This window comes from Erinaceus europaeus, chromosome 7 (assembly GCF_950295315.1).
Source record: "Erinaceus europaeus chromosome 7, mEriEur2.1, whole genome shotgun sequence".
NCBI lineage: Eukaryota > Metazoa > Chordata > Mammalia > Eulipotyphla > Erinaceidae > Erinaceus > Erinaceus europaeus.
Genome location: NC_080168.1, coordinates 4,469,897 through 4,488,400, shown reverse-complemented (window position 1 = coordinate 4,488,400; position 18,504 = coordinate 4,469,897).

Here is an 18,504-nt window from a genome sequence, read left to right as displayed (position 1 = left end):
TATGATGTATTTCAAAATAAAAATTTTCTGAATGATCATGTTTACCGAGATATCAGAATACATCTCAGTTCCAGTATACTGTGAAGCTGGGGATATAGAGCCTGGACTGCCCTGGGTCCTTGGATATAACACATTTCTTTAGGCAACCATTTGGTGGCAGTCTATTTTCTAGAGCTCTAAAAATTTAATTATCTTCTTTCACAGATCAATACTAACTGATTTCCTCATATAACTGTGATCTAAAACGTTAGAAAGTCAAACTCACTTAAGTGGAATTAAAACTCTACTTCCTATAATGTCTATCAGTATTCCCAAACCTTCTCTCTGTTTTGATACAGAACATATTTGAGATTTTTTTAACAAGTCAGTCTTGCAATTTTTTTCTAAAGGATGAAATAGCACAGAACATTATCAAAACGTCAAAATCTGTTTCTCCCTTAATTTTAGAAATTAATTATGGTGAAAAATAAAAACAGGAAAGAGATTCCCCAATGTGACAAAGGCAGCGATCTCCAAGAGGTGCGACTTTTGCAATCTTTATTTCATCAGGCATTCCTTTGCATTTTGCAGTAAAAAAAAAAAAAACTGATTATGTAAGTGTTCCCCACCGAGCTATAAAGCAAAATTTAATCATTTTAATCTCACTGAATGCTTAGTAATATAGTTAAGCTACACTTTTGTCACCAGGGAAGCAAAATGATCCCCAGATCATCCTCACTTACCTAGTCATGATGGCACCTTGGTGAGCTATTGGGTATAAATTGATTGCTAGCTAAGTATTTCTGTGAAATAAGAACTGTACAGGTCTATGAGCAATGCTGGACTTGTTAAGAGAACACTCTGGCTCAAGCACAGAAAGTATTAAGGTGGTGGGAGTAGGGTGAAGTAGGGAACAGGTTGCATTTTAAAAGGGTCAGTTTATGCATAGCATATACTGTACTTTCTCTGAGTAAACAGTGGTGCAGAAATTTGCTTATATTTATTTATTTTGTCGGGTATCTCCCAATAGGAATAAACTCGATTTTATTGGTAAGAACCACATTCTGGAACTGTCTGCATTCCTGATTCAAGTCTCAATATTTCATAAATATCAAATGGACTTCTTCAAACCAAGCAGATCTGCACACTGAAATCTCATAGATACAGAGATAAAGATAGAGATAGAGATGAAAGAGATAGAGGTATATAATATATGTCAAGCTAAAGAGGCTTGACTCAAGTCAAATATACTAGAAGTGATGACATCAAAAATAACATATAGGGGGCTGGGCAGTGGCACATCCAGTTAAGTGTACATAGTACTAAGCACAAGGACCTATGAAAGGATCAGGGTTTGAGCCCTTGGCTCTGCACCTGCAGGGGGCAGGGGCGATTCTTGATAAGCAGTGAAGCAGGTCTGTAAGTGTCTTTTTCCCTCTCTATCTCTCCTTCTCCTCTCAATTTCTCTCTGTTCTAATAAAATGGGGAGATGGACACCAGGAGTGGTGAATTCATAGTGCTAGCACTGAGCCCCAGCAATTAGAAGTAAAAAAAAAAAGTAAAATTAAATTAAATTAAATGTATAATATATATATACCTATTTCTGATGGTCTTCTAACACTTTGTTTTAAATAATGATAATGTGTCTATAGTTTTTTTTTTATAATAATAATAAAAAGTTCTTCAGCTAGGAATGTGAATCGACCTGCCAATGTTCATGTCCAGCAGGAAAGCAATTACAGAAGACAGAATTTCTGTCTTCTGAACCCCATAATGGTCCTGAGTCCATACTCCCAGAGGTATAAAGAATAGAAAAACTTCCAATGGAGGGGATTGGGATGCAGAACTCTGATTGTGAAATCTGTGTGGAATTGTACTCCTCTTATCCTATGGTCTTGTCAATCATTATTAAATCAATAATAAAAAATGTTCTTTTTGTGATTTGTAATAATCAATATATTTGAATTATTGACAATAAATATGAAGTAAGATAACAATTAGCCTGAATAGATGATTTTTAAGTGTTTCCAAGAGAAGAGACATCCACTCCAGAAGACTGACAGAAGAATTATTTTCTTCTCAAATACAACATGTATACATTCACAGCTAAAAATAAAAGAGAGTAGAATTAAAACACTTGCTTCTTATATTAAAGATAAGACTTGACTCAAGTAAAATATGCTAGAAGTGATGGCATAAAAATAAAGCCTAATATTTATAATTTCTTCCTTTGAAAGACATCTGTAATTACTCCAGTGGGTTGAAATACACAGCATAAGCCAATACTACTGAGTACATTATGATTTTCAAAGGCACTAAAATTCATTAGTCATATTTAGATATTTCTCAAGAACCAATTTACTTTTCTGAAAACTGGTCAATAAAAGAGAAAGAATTAATTCTGTGCAATTCATACTTCAGGGTATTAAAATAGTCATGAATTAGAAGTTCTCTAGGGAGAACTTCTAAGTAATAAATACTTAAGGAATAATACCATTAAAATATCACCATTTGGAGGCCTGAATAAACTAAAAGTTTAGCTAAAGGTCATTAAAAGCTGTTAAAACTGTAGATGAAACAGTGAGGAGTCTTTAATGCATAGCTGTTCTAGTAACACTTGAGCTTTTGTTCAATATTAATAGAAAGAGAGAGAGAGAGAGAACCTTTCTCATGATGAGATCACATGTGATACAAAATAAATTTATGAACAACTCTGAAGTATAACTGCATAAATAATGAAACCTGAACCTGAGTCCTAAAATGGAATTAACAATTTATGGGAATAAGAGGAAACAAGGGTCTGCAGATGTCATCAGAAAAATCCAGAGTCTGAGACTTTTAAAGGGCAAATGATCTATAGGTCATTTTAAGAGGAAGGTTGGGGAGACTTACATATAATTATACATACTTAACAAGCATCCAACTAAAATGTGAATTCTGAACAACACTTCAAGTGGGAGAATTTGTATAAGATACGTGAAAAACAAGCAAAAAAACAAAGACCTTGTAATTCTTTCTGGGACTTTGATGACATTGACACATGCATAATTTAGACATTGATAATATACTGTACTCATATGTATTTTATCTTTAGCAGCTATAGCCTAATATATATATGGATGTCTTGGATTGTTTTCAGAATAATTAAGGCAAGCACTAGACAGACAGGTGGCTCAGTAGTACAGCACATGATTTACATGCCTGAGACCTTGGGTTAGATCCCCAAACAAGAAAAAAAGATCACATATATTTATTTTACCATTTTAATAATGATTTAGAAGTTTGTAAGATTACAAAAGGTGAAGTTTCATGCCACCTCCCACTCCTGGTCCCCATACCCTGTTGTACCACCTATAATTTTGTTTGGGATTCTTCATATATGCTTTCTATGACTTTACTTGACCTCCATGGTTCTGACTACATTTCTCAAACATTGAGATAGGACTTATTTATTTATTTGTCTCAATTTTTTGTTAGCTTTATTTATTTATTGGATAGAGACAGCCAGAAACGGAGAGAGAGGGAAGGGGTGATAGAGGAGAGAGAAATTAGACACTTGTACCCTGCTTCACCACTTGTGAAGCTTTCCCCCTGCAGGTGGGAACCGGGGATTTGAACCTGGGTCCTTGCACACTGGAACATGTGCACCACCACCTGGCCCAATTATTTGTTTGTTTGTTTAGTAGAATTACAGGGTGTAATTGCATACCACCCCTACCAAAAAGTTCTGTGACTAACCCTCCCATCTAACTAAAGATTCCCACCAGAGTTTTCACAAATCTTAGAAACTACTTGCTTCTGGTTTTGTTTGCTTGCTCATTTCTTTGTTTGTTTGTTTGTTTTTTGCAAGTTCAAGTTCATATCTACAGTTCTCTAGATTTCACATATGAGTGAGCCCAACCGGTAGTTGTACTGCATCTCTTTACTTATCTTATAGCTCCACACATTTTGTCCCCAAAAGATACACTATCATCTTTTAGTCCATGACTTCTCTAGCCAGCCATCTGTTAATTAGGTATTTAGGCTGTTTCCACTCTTTTCCTACTGTGAATAATGCATCTATATTCATTATGGGAATAATGAATAGAGCAGTATTTATGTACTTTTAAATACGTGTTTGTGTGTCTTAAATGTCTTAAGGGTGGTGCTGCTGGGTCACATGGTAATTCCATTTTTATTTGTTTAAAGACTCTACATCCAGTCTTCCAAAGGAGTTTCACCAGTTTAACTCAGCTTTAGCTTTGATTTATCAGTCTCTTATTCTTCAGAAGACATGAGAACATAAATGTCCAAAATAAGAGTTTGCTCAAATAAGCTATGTTATTTGCAAACCAAAGACATGCTTTCATGGTGTTTAAAGCTTTAGAAGAGTATTTTGTTATTAATAACGTAACTTTGTTTTGCAAAACTATATATAATTGTTTAGATTCATGAATAATCACTTCGATGTTAACAATATTTTTTCTTCAGGTTATTCTTTTTGAATTTTTACAGTATTTTTAAACAAAATTATCTTCATAAAATCAGGAGTATTTAATGTTTTGCTTGGGGAAATCTGTGATGGATGCTTCAAGTCACTGATGCAGACAAAGCCTTCTGATCTATTCACATGTGAATAATTGATTTGTGTTTAAATTGTGACTATTTTTAGCAATGGTGAAAAATTTTTTGTTATTATTTATTCTGACTTTTAAGAGGCTCCATGGAGTTACATGATAAAAAAATTCAAATAGCCATGGTTTCATGATTATTTGATTATAAGTGATAATAAAATAAGAAAAACCTGAGTTTTTTACAAAAACATTTCCCCTTACGTGACTCAGTTAATGGACTCCATTACTTGTCTGCATGATACCTTGAGTTCCACACTTGGGCTTTCTATCTCTCTCTCTCTCTCTCTCTCTCTCTCTCTCTCACACACACACACACACACACACTAATTGTCTCCTACAACATCTTCAACATTTTTTGTTACTATCTTGTCCAGTATATGACATTCTCTGTTGGGCATTAAGCCAGCCCCCCCCCCCCCATTGCTTGATGCTGTGGTCTATTTACATAATCATTGTTTTGTCTGAAACCCGCCCTGCCTGCAGGGCATTGGTTTAATCTCCTCTGGCTAGATGGAAGCTTGCTACTTTCCTGCTCTTTTCTCCTCTCCACCCTCTATCCTACCAATTTACTTTTCCAACCTGCCACTTCCACTTTGGAAGGTATAAAGGCAGTTCTTTTCTGATCAATAAAGGCAGAATTGCATTGTGTTCCGACTCAGCCAGGAGAGTTCCTGGTCGCTGAGTAAGCAGCAGCCTAGGTTGGCTCCAGCCAGAGTTCTCTCCAACCCAGAGAGCACGTGCCTGGGAAGAAACACCCTCAGGCTAGCCCTACAATTCTTGGGGAAGTGAAGTGGTGTCTCGCTATTTTATTTGCATTTTAAATATTATGGATCTATGTATTTGTTATGTCTTTTTATTGGGGGGGGTTTTAATGGTTTGCAGTCAACAGTTGTTGTCACATGTATAAAATTTCTCAGGAGCTCTTCAGTCCCATTAGTTTATTTTTGCTTTTGTTTTCTTTACCGTTAGATTTGAAGACAATCTCACCCCTAACTTAAGTCCTCCTCCACCATCACGCACCAGGACCTGAAAGACCTCCTCCCCCAGAGTCCTTTATTTTGATGCAATACACCAAACCCAGTCCAAGTTCTGCTTTGTGTTTTCTCTTTCTGTTCTTATTTCTAAACTTTTGTCAGTGAGTGAGATCATTCCACATTCATCCTTCTCTTTCTAACTTATCTCACCTAACATGAATCCTTCAAGTTCTATCCAAGATGACGTGAAGAAGGTTGATTCATCATTCTTAATAGCTAAGTACTATATATATCATAACTTGCTCAGCCACTCACTTGTTGCTGGGCACTTGGGTTGCATCCAGATTTTGACTACAAGTCATAAAAATAGATATACACAGATCGTTTTGAATGGGTGTGTTTGATTCCTTAGGATGCATCCCCAGAAGAGGAATTGTCATGTCATAAGGTAGGTCCATTTCTAGCCTTCTGAGAGTTCTCCAGACTACTTTCCATAGGGATTGGAGCAATTTACATTCCCACCAGCAGTATAAAAGGGTTCCTTTGCCCTTATAACCTCTCCTGCTTTTGTTGTTGCTACTGTTTCTTATTATTTATTGTATATACTTCCAGCCAGAGGAAAATAAGTCAAGTGTTTAAATATTAAGTCACTGATTTCTAATTTTTATATCTTTCTCTGTTGTGCTCTAGATTAGATAAATGCATGGAATATTCTAGATCTTTGGTTTCCAATGGCAATAAGCAATACTATGTATATGCAGTGTGCTTTTCAGTTAGTCTTAAGAAGTTTCTAAAATTGCCACACAAAGAAAAAGTACTTGCAAAATAAGCACTATTAAATATTTTTCCTTTGTAAATTAGAACTAGTTAACTTTAAGATAAATCTTGATAAACTGATTTTTCATAGCTTAGCATATCAGGTTTGCATAAATTTCCCTCCATTTTAGATACTCATTTCCTCATATTTACATTAATCTGGTGGACAACTACCTTCTGCCAGGTCCTGTTCTTGGCAAAAGAGATCAGAGATGATAAGCAAGACAAGGTCACACTTCATCACTAATGTAGGCAAGCTAGGAAATAAATAAGTAAACAAATAAACAACCAAGTGAATTTCATATGACCCTAAGTGCTGTAAAGAAAATCAGACAGGGGAAAAAGAGAGTGTCTGAACAACCTTGAATTGAACATTACTAGAGAAGATAGTTCTGCAGAAGAGGTATGGATTAAACAATAAGAGGAAACTATCTGCACAGGGTCTTTGAAAGAGCTTTTCAGGCTGAGGTAATGAGTGAATTCTAAGGTTCTGAAGCCGGAAGTAGTTTTGTAAAGCATAAGAAAGTAAGACACTAAGGTGAAGTCATATTGATAGTGTGAGCTGGGGGAGGAATGGAATGAGAAGGCTGGAAGATGGGTTTCTGTGTATAATAGAAGTCAACTGAAGGATTTCAAGCAACAGTGATCAAGGATCAAGTGAGTCCCGCATAACAACAGCTCACTGACAAATTTCCTAGAGTTTAGGGGTGGACGGTGGGAGGTGGGGGAAGTGTGTGAAGAGCTGTTTCATCATTTGGTAACATCAAATCACTAGAATAGTATTTGTGAATTAATCATCAAAACACATGCAAGCAGTGTCAATATATCCCAGAAAATTCCCATCTCTGAAATGTTTTTTTTTTTGTTTTACCTTCCAGAAATTCCTGCTTGCACTTGTTAGAATATGCTTTATGATCTCAAAATGCAGGGTTAAAGCATTTCCTTAAATGAGCTGCCATAAATTAGACTGTCTGAATGCCACAGATTACTACACAATTTGTTTTCTGCCAAATAGATAATGCATTCAGCACATCATATTTATTAGAGCTGCTAAACCTCTAACCTTTGCTCTCTAATTAGGCTTTTCTTGTTACTATGCATTTCAGAAAATATGACTGTTCCATTCCTTAAACCTAATGAGGCCCAGCTGGGGCAGGATTAGAGTCGCTTCAAGCAGGAGTGGGTTTAACCTTTGTTCAGCTGTGTTCACTCAGATTATAAAGCCTTGGGGGCCTGGGGCTGAATGGGGGGGTCCTGCCAAGATGGGCTTGGCTAACTTTGTGTCACATGCCTACCTACTAGTCATTTGATTTTGCCCCATTTGTAATGGTAGCAGAAGGATGTCTCAATCAACAACATCTGGAAAGATACTTCATTAACTCCTTGTTGATCAGACGCTCATTGTGAGATACTTTATGGGGTTGGTTAAGTGGAAACCAGCTTGATTATTAGCTGGCAAGGTTTCCTATGTTTTGAGGATCAATTAGAATTCTGCTTTGCCTATGTCTACAATCACTTCTAATTCAGAACAACGTTGAATTATCAGGAACATAATCTGTGGACCCTTGTTTATATGTTTCCCTTTATAAAGGGAATCTATACCCTTAATCTATACCCTTAATCTATAGATTAAGGGTTTATCAAATGTGTTTTACTGAGGTTTAGACAGGGAAGAACACATGGAGGGATTCTGAGTTTGATTTCTTGACCTTGGGTAATTTATAGTGTGTTTATTTTATATTTAGTCAGCAAGCCAAATGCATATGGTCTATATGCTTCTAGGTACAAATGCTACTTCTACATATTTACAAAACATAATCCATTTGCGTACACAAGGCCAGAGTGCATCACTACTAGAAAAAGGGGCAGGGGGAATGTAACATTCATGTGATCTTTTCCAGAGACTCAAATCAAGTAGCATTTACTCTTAGATCTGCTGATTCCTCCTGTTTCCCCAGTAATCTCAGCATCGCAGGCACTTAGCAGCTCTGCCATTACTTTTCTTTGACTCATTAATTCTCTTCATTCTTACTATTACCTTTTTTTCTTCAAGTGGAAATTATAACCTTCTCAAGGACAGAAACATCTTCTTGTACTTTTTTATCTGTAAGTTTTGCTGAACACATTCTTTCTGCTCAAGAAATACTTGTTGATCCAACTTCACAGATTTCACAGCGTTCTGTTGTCTTTTCTCAAAAATGGGACCTAGAGCTTACAAAGTAAACGGAAGATATGAGCTCTAGTTCTGTTGTTCTGATAAAAGGAGGTCATATATACCACTATTAAATTACTAATGAAAAGTTAAAAAAGACAAAAAGGAAGAATACTGAGTATCAGTCAACAGTGTGATTCTAGAGTATGATATACTTAGATTCAGATCCATAGTTCAGCACTGGTCAACTGTTCATACATAGGAGAGTTAACATTTATTCCCCCATCTTGATGATAAAAGGTGCCTATCTGGTGTTCTTGTAAGGATGAAAAGTATGTATCTAGGACATTTGTAAAGTCACATTATGTATTACAAACATTCCACATATTGGATTGCTGGAAAGTCATGAAGTATCCTTGCACCAAAAAAAAAAAAAAAAAAGTCTTGACTTTTCTGACAATCCAGTAGTTAAGCTATTACTGCTGTTTCCTTACTGCAATTAAGTAACTTTATCATTGATCTGTATTCAGTTACTTACTGTAGGCAATTACTCATCCCAATAACAAACTTTGAATACAAAAAATTAGAGCTAAAGTTTTAGTAGGTCAAATTTTACATATATGAAGAGTATAAAGAGTGAAATGTCAACCCACTCACTTGGATGGAAGTTTTTTTTTAATTGATGAATTGATGAATACAATATAATAAAATATACTATACTCACAGATGACTACTTTTCATGTTAAATTCAGTGTCATGTGGTTTAAATGGATATCTTCCAAGGAGACTTAGTTACCAAATCCACCAGAAGGATCTCATTATAATACACTTTCACCTATAATAAAATCTCTATCACTGATCCTAAGGGCCGTAGAACATCAAGGCTCCAGGGCTATGGGCTATGATTTGTGTTGGCATTTCTTTCCTCTTCATGTGCCATATGAGATTAATTATATCCATCTATTTGCATGATGTATACTGTTTTACCATTTCAACATTATAAGACAGAACACTTTCAGTAATAAAAGTTACTGCTTACTGTATGAGGTATGGAGGTGGTATAACTCTGCCAAGACCTTGGAATTTTACTTAGGGAAAAAAGGTCCATACTTTCAGCCAGCATCTACTGCATGAACCACTCACTATTCCAACATTCCAGCAAGAAACTAGGGTTTCCTCATCTCAACTGTTGATCCTTTTCCAGATGCTAAACACTGACCATTCCGCAATTATCTGCTTCTTATGTCTTAAATGTGCCTTCACTCAAACTCTCAATATCCTACTTCCTTGTGTCTGTTTTCCAGCCTTCCCTCTTTCTTTGTATGTGCTATCATTCTTGATTAGTGTAGATCTTTGTCTTCTCTATTCAGCCGCATCCCCACAGCCTGCTTTGCAACGTGCAGGGCAATTAATCCCAGCTGAGATCAGGTATATACGAACATTTCTGAAAGTCCTCTGGGGGAATTGGTCCCTGCTAATGTTTATTTACATAAGGAACCTATCTTAAGAATGAGAAAGTCAGCACACCACATTTCCGTTTTTAGGAGAGAGGAATTAATCTTGAGTCAAAGTGTATTAGTAATCACTCATTCACATAGGCATTCAGAGGCTGATGTGACAGAAATCTTTAAAACTATGGATTTTAGGTGGTAATCAATCATCTAACATTTGCCTAAGTGTTGCCATGTCAAGCAATTGCTGCTTAAGTATATAGAATGTGATTCCCTTCCCATTATTTTACAATGAGTTGAGGGCATGCGGAGTGGGGGATAAAAAGGTATAAAACAGTAGTTATCACCTAGTGAAAGACAGGATTTCTCAAGACTGTCAATGTCCCCTTGGGTCCTGCACTGAATTCTATTTGACTGCTATGAGGCTATTCAAATCCTCTCAGAGCAAGTGGCCGAGATTCTGTTAGAATAAAGCTAACTTCCTTGCTCTCACACCTTGGGCGGAAACTAGAACATCAGTCTGTTCTATAGTGACATACTTAAAAAGTTTCAGGAAACAAAAAAACCTACTTTCATCCTTGTCTCCCCATTGTCACTTTTATGCAAAGTTAAGTCATAATTAGAAGTTGCTTTATTAATTAACCTTGAGAATCTACCCTTAGACATCAGAAATAACTCAAAGTTTGCATGATCAATGCATACTTTCTCTGTAGGCAGACTCACTTGGGAAGTCAAATTATAATCAGAAGTTTGGCATGAAGTCATTACAGAGGATGGGAAAGGAATTGAAAGTCTGGTGGTTTCACAGCAGAGGACAGGACAGGATTGCTACTGGCTAGATAATGGGTTGTAATGGAGGAAAGTTGTATCTTGACGCCATGCATGTGAAGACTTTGCTAACAACCAACATTTTGAAACTGAAATACCTCCCTCTGAGATATTATTTCTGTGTCTCCATGACTGATCACATCCATCTTCATTTGTTGCTATGTTAATATGTTCAGTCAAGTTATAGTTAGTTCTCTGGTTCTCGCCTTTAATGTCACCTTATCAGGAAACTTCATCAGTTATGCAGGTCTCAGCTTTAATGTCTTCATTGGAAAAGTTCCCTGACATCTATCTAAATTTAGTCTTTTATTACCCTGTCATATCTATCTGCACATTTTCGTGGAGAGCAAAGTCACAATTTATAATAGTGCATGCATTTGTGTTTTTATTTTTTGTCTCTCCCCCCTTTATATTCCCTAATTTGTGTCCTCAGTAACATCCACTATGTATTGATCTTAAAAATTTAACTGCTAGGGCTAGCCCTAGTATGCCTAGAATGATCAGAACAGGTAGATTATGGCCTAGAGTGTGACAAATGACCAAGGCCGTGGTTGGGATGTGGGGTTGGTAATACTCACAGAAAAATTGTTCACATCTCTAAGACTTGGATAATCCTGGAAGCTGCAGTCTCTCAGATAATAGAAAATCAAGGACTTGCATAGTACACTAATGAGTTCAGAACAGACTAAATTATGTAGCAGTAATACATTACTCCATAACCCCTCTAATACCAGTCTCACAAAGTCTTCTGGTTAAACCACTATAGATGTTTTTTCTCACTTTGTGGCTAAATGCTTCATAGCACATCCTTTATAACATTTTGATGCTGTAATGCAAGGGCTCCCTGATCACTGGGGCAGAGTAGAGATATTCTGGGGAAATTACGGCCTTTCCCATTATCTGAGACACAAAAGATAATGTTTCACATCTGCTTACAATAGACTTCCTAATTTCTTCCTATTTGAAAACCCCTAAATTCATCTTTTCTATTCCTATCTTTGTGTTCCAGTATATTAAAAAGTTCTGGAGTCGGGTGGTAGTGCAGTGGATTAAGCACACGTGGCACAAAGCTCAAGGACCAGCATAATGATCCTGGTTCGAGCCCCCGGCTCCCCACCTGTAGGAGAGTCACTGCACAGGTGGTGAAGCAGGTCTGCAGGTGTCTTATCTTTCTCTCCCCTTCTCTGTCTTTCCCTCCCCTCTACATTTCTTTCTGTCCTATACAACAATGACAATATCAGTAACAACAACAATAATAACTACAACAACAATGAAAAACAACAAGGGCAACAAAAGGGAAAATAAATAAATATTTAAAAAATTGTCCTGTTTTATATCTTACCACCTTCCAGCCACCAAGTTTCAGATGCTATTATGATTCCATCCTGATTTTCCTGGGAGACTTTACCAATATCTTCTGGAACTTCACCTTTACAGAGTCCTACCCCACTAGGGGAAGAGAGAAACAGGCTGAAATTATTTATGGATCCACATGCCAACACCCATGTACAGCAAAGAAGCAGTTACAGAAGCCAGACAGACCTTCCACCCTCTACACCCCATATAGAATTTTGGTCCACACTCCCGGAGGGGTAAAGAATAGGGAAGCTTCCAGGAGTCGGGGAGTAGTGCAGTGGGTCAAGCTCAGGTGGCACAAAGTACAAGGACTGTCTTAAGGATCCCAGTTTGAGCCCCCAGCTCCCTCTCGGGTTGTGTTGCGGGGGGGAGAGAACTTGACTGGAGCCAACCTGGGATGCTGCTTACTCAGCGATGCAGGAGAGGAACCAGGAACTGAGCAGCTGAGCGGGAACGCAATGCGATTCCTTTTATTGATCAAAAAAATCTATATATCTCTTTACCCGGAAGTGTCAAGTGGGAAAAGGAAATGGCTAGGAGAGGGGGTGGAGGAAAAAAGACGCGAAAGTAACAAGCTTCCAAGCTTCCACAGCAGCTGTTGTGAAGGTTCGAACCAAAGGGGATAAAACCAATACCCTGCAGGCAGGGCAGGTCTCAGGCAAAACAGTGATTATGTAAATAGACCACAGCATCCAGCAATGCAGGGGACCTGGCGTAATGACCAACAGATCCCCACCTGCAGGGGAGTCGCTTCATAAGCAGTGAAGCAGGTCTGCAGGTGTCTGTCTTTCTCTCTCCCTCTCTGTCTTCCCCTCTTCTATTTTTCTCTGTCCTATCCAACAAGGACAACATCAATAATGACAACAATAATAACTACCAAAAATAAAACAACAACAAGGGCAATAAAAGGGAATAAAATATTTTAAACGTTTTAAAAAAGAATAGGGAAGCTTCCAATGGAGGGGATGGGGCACAAAACACTGATGGTGAGAATAATACGGACTTACACCCTGTTATTTTATGGTCTTGGCTATCATTAGTCAATCACTAACAACAACAACAACAACAAAAGAATGAGCTCTTTCCCATGCAATGAGAATTGCAAAGTATTGCCTCCCGCATGACTATTGAAGCAGAGGCGCTCAGTGGACAGTCCATAGTAGAGGAAACCAGAGAAAACCAGCAACACCACCTGGTGTCTCCGAGACCAGACCGCACCAGACAAAGTGGCATGAAGCGTAATCACTGATCCCACAGCAGTGATAGTAAGTCCACCATCCAAAGGCATATCCTACTTGGGTGTCACTTGTAGCCTTGTAGCCAGAAATAACTGGAAGACAGGGAATTGGGCGGTAGCACAGTGGCTTAAGTGTAGGTTAGGACCAGCATAAGGATCCTGGTTCAAGCCCCCAGCTTCCCACCTGCAGGGGAGTCACTTCACAAGTGGTGACGCAGGTCTGCAGGTGTCTGTCTTTCTCTCCCCTTCTCTCTGTTTTCCCCTCCTCTCTCCATTTCTCTCTGTCCTATCCAACAATGATGGCATCCATAACAACAACAATAATAACTACAACAATAAAAAAACAACAACAAGGGCAACAAAAGCTAATTAAAAAAAAATTGGAAGACAGGAGAAAGGTGAGCAAATCCTCAAGGTGGAACTTCTCCTATAGTCAAAGTATCAGGGAGAAAAAAAGCAACAGGGAAGGAAAAAAAAAACTAACAAAGCTGAACGTACAGCCTAAAGTGACTGACTCATTCTTTTCTTGTCTTAAATTTCCCTTTGCTTTCTAGTCACAGGAAGGGGATGGTTGAGCACAAGTCTGCTCGCAGTTGGTGTTCAGTACATTTGCCTCATGTACCAAGAAAAGAAAAGAAAAAAACATTTTGATTTTTCTTGCTTGAAAGACAATTCCCTAGTGTCTGTAAAAACTAAATTATATCTTAGGCTAATAGTTTGCCCTAAAAGGATATTTTTGATACATTTTGTAACATGAGAAATGAAATAATGAACATTCTTCAGAGATCATGTATAATCTTACTTTCTGGTGATTTTTTTTTTTTTTTGGATTTTTTTTTATAACATTGTTGAGATGATATAAATGTGTTGGTTACTTTAGCATACTCTCCAAATGGTTCAAGGTTTCTCGATAATTATATCACTTTCCATTTATCTTAAAGCAGTACTTGTAGAGAAGCATCATTATTATTAGGGTGTGACCCTGCTGTATAGGATTCTAGTGTCCTTGTTACATCATGATTTTAATCTTCTATTTGTGAGAAAGGCAGGCAGGCTTCTCACTTCTGTGTAGCTAAGCAAGGCACATAGAATGCTTTATTGGAAAAGAACTGATTCCCTATTTAGTAAACTAGTGCTCTTGTATGCTATGTAGTATAATCTTTAAAGTTCCCATTGAGAACTTTAAAAGTTTTCATTTAGGTCTGTAAATACCACTAGTTGGTTGAGCAGTCTTAACAATAAATGACTGGTGATTAGTTAGGTTGTAGGCATTTTTCTTTGAACAAGATAGCCATCACATCTTAATCTACACGATGTCAGTGGATCTGGGCTGTAGGCAAAGCTGCTTCATGGAGAGAGTGTAATAGAGTGCTTTTCTCAATGCTGACCATCCTGACCCAGCTTCTTTTGCTGATAGAGACATGCAAGGCAATTTATTTCTTCTCCCTTTCTCTTTCATCCTTCTTAGGGCCAATTATATGCCAACTTGCCAAGTGTAAACATACAAAAAGGTGCTCATTTCCCACCTGAATCAATGATCAACACCATCACCTAAGCTTATTGTGCATTCTGTATTCTGGGCTGGGTAGTTTCCTCCAGGATATTAACACCAGCTCAGGACTCCTGAACACTAGACACCTGCTCCGTTCTCCTTTCCATTTCAGGTTCATCTCTTTTTTTTTGGTTCTGTTTCCCCATCCATCTTTAATTTCTGGCTCTGTATCTACATTTGGCATTTGGACTTACTCCAACAGGCTTGGCTGCTCCTCTTGCTCATATTGTGCTAGAAATATAATAGAAAACCCACCTCTCACTCTGCAGCCATAGAAACGAGCCCTGATGCTAGCCATTCAATAGCTACATCAACAGGAGCAGCCCCAGAAGTGTGGGGGAGGAGAGTATACAGAGCCTGTGGGTCAAATTAAAGCAAAGGATCAAAGATATTATGGGGCTTATAGTCATTTCTCCTTAGTTCTAGTTAAGCAGCTCTGTGTGGAAAATTTAAAGTCTAATGACAAAGGTTTGATACTCATTCTCTTATGTTATGCTGCAACTTTGAAGTTTTAAAACCTGTCACTGACATCTTAGTATGAACATGAAATGCAACCTTACTTAGACCTGCTTGAAATGCCTCCAGTTTTAGAAAGGATACTAATTCTGCAATAAACTTTTGAAAATATTTTTAAATACCAGTTGATGACATTGACATCTGGCAAAACATCATTGTAGCTGGTTATTTCTACCCAATGGCATGAGACCGTCCATGTGGATAAGAGATGAAGACCAGCACCCCAGAATCCTTACCCTGTTTCTGAATGTTAACTCAACACTTTGGCCATCTAAGATCAGTGTAATATACAGTTAGCACAATTAGCTTCTTTTCTCTTATTTAACCTACTGCTAGTAGAAGATAGTTACCTCATTAGAATGACAAAGTAGAGCCAAGGGACTCTTACAGAGAACAATGCCAATCCTTTCCTTCACTTCCTCCCACCCATGCCCTCCTTCTGTAGAATTTAATTTTCACTTTACTAGAGGAAATCAGCATTCTAAAAAAATGGCTAATACTTCAGGATTACACAGTCTCTCTTAAACCCTAGAGAACTTTTCATTTAGAGGGTCAGGAGCTAAAAGGGATTAAATAGGGGTAAGAATAGAAAGTGTTTTATAAAGTACAGATTTTATATATAAAAGAAAGTTCAGTTTGGGCATCACTGCTATGTAAATACCACTGGGAATCCAAGGTACCACTGAAGTCTCTCTTTCACAAAGATGCTTAGAGTGAATCCCAGACTGATCTCTTCTGCTATTCTACAGAATTTATAATTTGACTTTTCATGTGCATAAACTGTCACCTGTCAGGTCTATTTCCTTTTAGCTCCTTGTGACCAAATAACCCTCAAAAATGAGCACTTGATTTGTTTTTTGAAAAGATACATTTGTGGGACAGATAATTTTTTTTTTTTTAGAGAGAGAGATAGGAACTCAAAGGGACAGAATAAGAGAGGGAGAGAGAGAAAGAGAGAAAGGCCATAATGTCACAAGACTGGAGCTATTGAAGCTCCCTCCAGTGTAGTAGGAAGAGGCCCAAACCTGGGTCAAGCATATGGCAAAGCAGTACACTATCCAAGTGTGCTATTCTGCCCTCCTAGGAACAGAGAATTCATAGTGTTATCTGATGCATCTATTATGTTCCTCTAGAATACATTGTTCCGCCATTCAGATTTGCTAACACCAATATCCCAGGGTAAGTGTGATCATCAGAACAGAGCATGTATGGGAATTTATAATAAGTCATAACTTACAAAAATGTAAGTGATTAATAAATGGTTTTGATTAAAAGTCAAAAACATAAGTCAAATTTAGTTGACTCGTCAAATAATATCAGTCAGGTCAAGTAGCTTTTCTTTCTTACAAATGAGAAGCAGGAAGATGAAATATGGTATGTTCTGAGAATCAGAAAGTCCAACATTAAATTATGAACTTGTCATTGGCTTTGTGTCTAGACTGAGCATCACATTCCGTCCCCCCCCCCCCCGGAAAAGCTGACATGTTGTTGAAAATACTGAAGCAACTGGATGGGGTGACTTCTTACTCTTTTTGTGCTATCATAAGTAATGATGATGATTATAAGATTTAGTTTTGAGCCCTTTTATTTGCATAAAACATGGTGGAATACACAGGAAGACTATTCATTAAGAACCCCCCCCCCACACACACACCAATTTTTTAGATCTATTAAACATAAGAAGAGAATCAGTTTAATAATAAAATTACATTGGCTTTAGTATGTCTACAAAAGGAGAGGCCATTTCAGGAATAGAACATCACAATAAAAGAACCTATGAAGTACAAAATAAAAATAAATGTTTAAGTATGGCTTTTGATTCTAAAATTCTTCTACTATTCTATTAATGTAGATAATTTCACAATTATTTTCACCAGATCCCAAGGTGACTCTGTAGTGCGAAGGAAGATACTTGACAACAGAACATGGATTAAAAGTCTAATACAAGGAGTTTCCACTTAATCTAAGGAGACAATTCACTAGTAAATCACACAAATACTACTTAGTATCGGAGCTCAGGGCAAGAGTAATAGTTTAAACTGAAATGCCCAGAGAAGGCTTTATAGAAGATTCTGACATGTGTTAGTATGTATTAAAGAATATAAAAATATGTGTCCAGTGATGAATGCCAAGAGTAATAGTGCAAAGATGGGAACATACAAATGACATTTTTCTGGCAGTGAGAAAAGCAACACAAGTACAGAAGAAGGCCACATGTGGCCATGGGGAGAGAAAAAGTTAAAATAGTTGGTCTGTCCTAAGTTGAGGATGACACTGAATGGACTTGCAGCTTTCGACATGGACGAGCACATTCAAAACCTGTATACAAGATAGTAGAAGACTGAAGAGTTTTATTGAAACCACCCTTCTTCATTCATCAAAATAAATTTAAAGAGGTGGAACCAGGATGAAAAATAGCAAAATTTCGAAGCCCAGGAATCCACGGCCATACTGGGAAGATATTTGAAAGAAAGGAAGAAAAGTCACAAAAATATAATGGAAGGAAAGAATTTTATGGGGGCTAGGTGGTGGTATACCCAGTTAAGCCCACATAGTACTAAGCATAAGAACCAGGGTTTGAGCCCCTCCTCTCCACCTGCAGGGAGGATGCTTCACAAGTGGCAAAACAGGTCTGCAGGTGTGTCTCTCTTTCTCTCTCCCTCACTATCTCTCCTTCCCCTATCAATTTATCTCTGTCCTATGCAATAAAATGTTTCTTCAGGAACAGTGGATTCCTAGAGCTGGCACCAAGCCCAAGAGGAGTCAAGGCAGAAATTCAAGAATATCTTTAAGAGTATAACACAGTTTTCAGGCTTTTTTTAGATAGTGAATTTGCAAGAATTACAGAAGATCCAGGTGGTGACCATCTCTTATTGGGAGTAAATGTCACCCTAAAGACTTTCATCAGGGGTGAGAGTTGGCACACTAATCAGACTTAAAGATCATTTACTCATGAATCTGATCCAGACAAAGGTGGTTCTGGATTCTAGGGTCAGACCTCAATGGCTTTATCTCCCAGCCCTGACACTT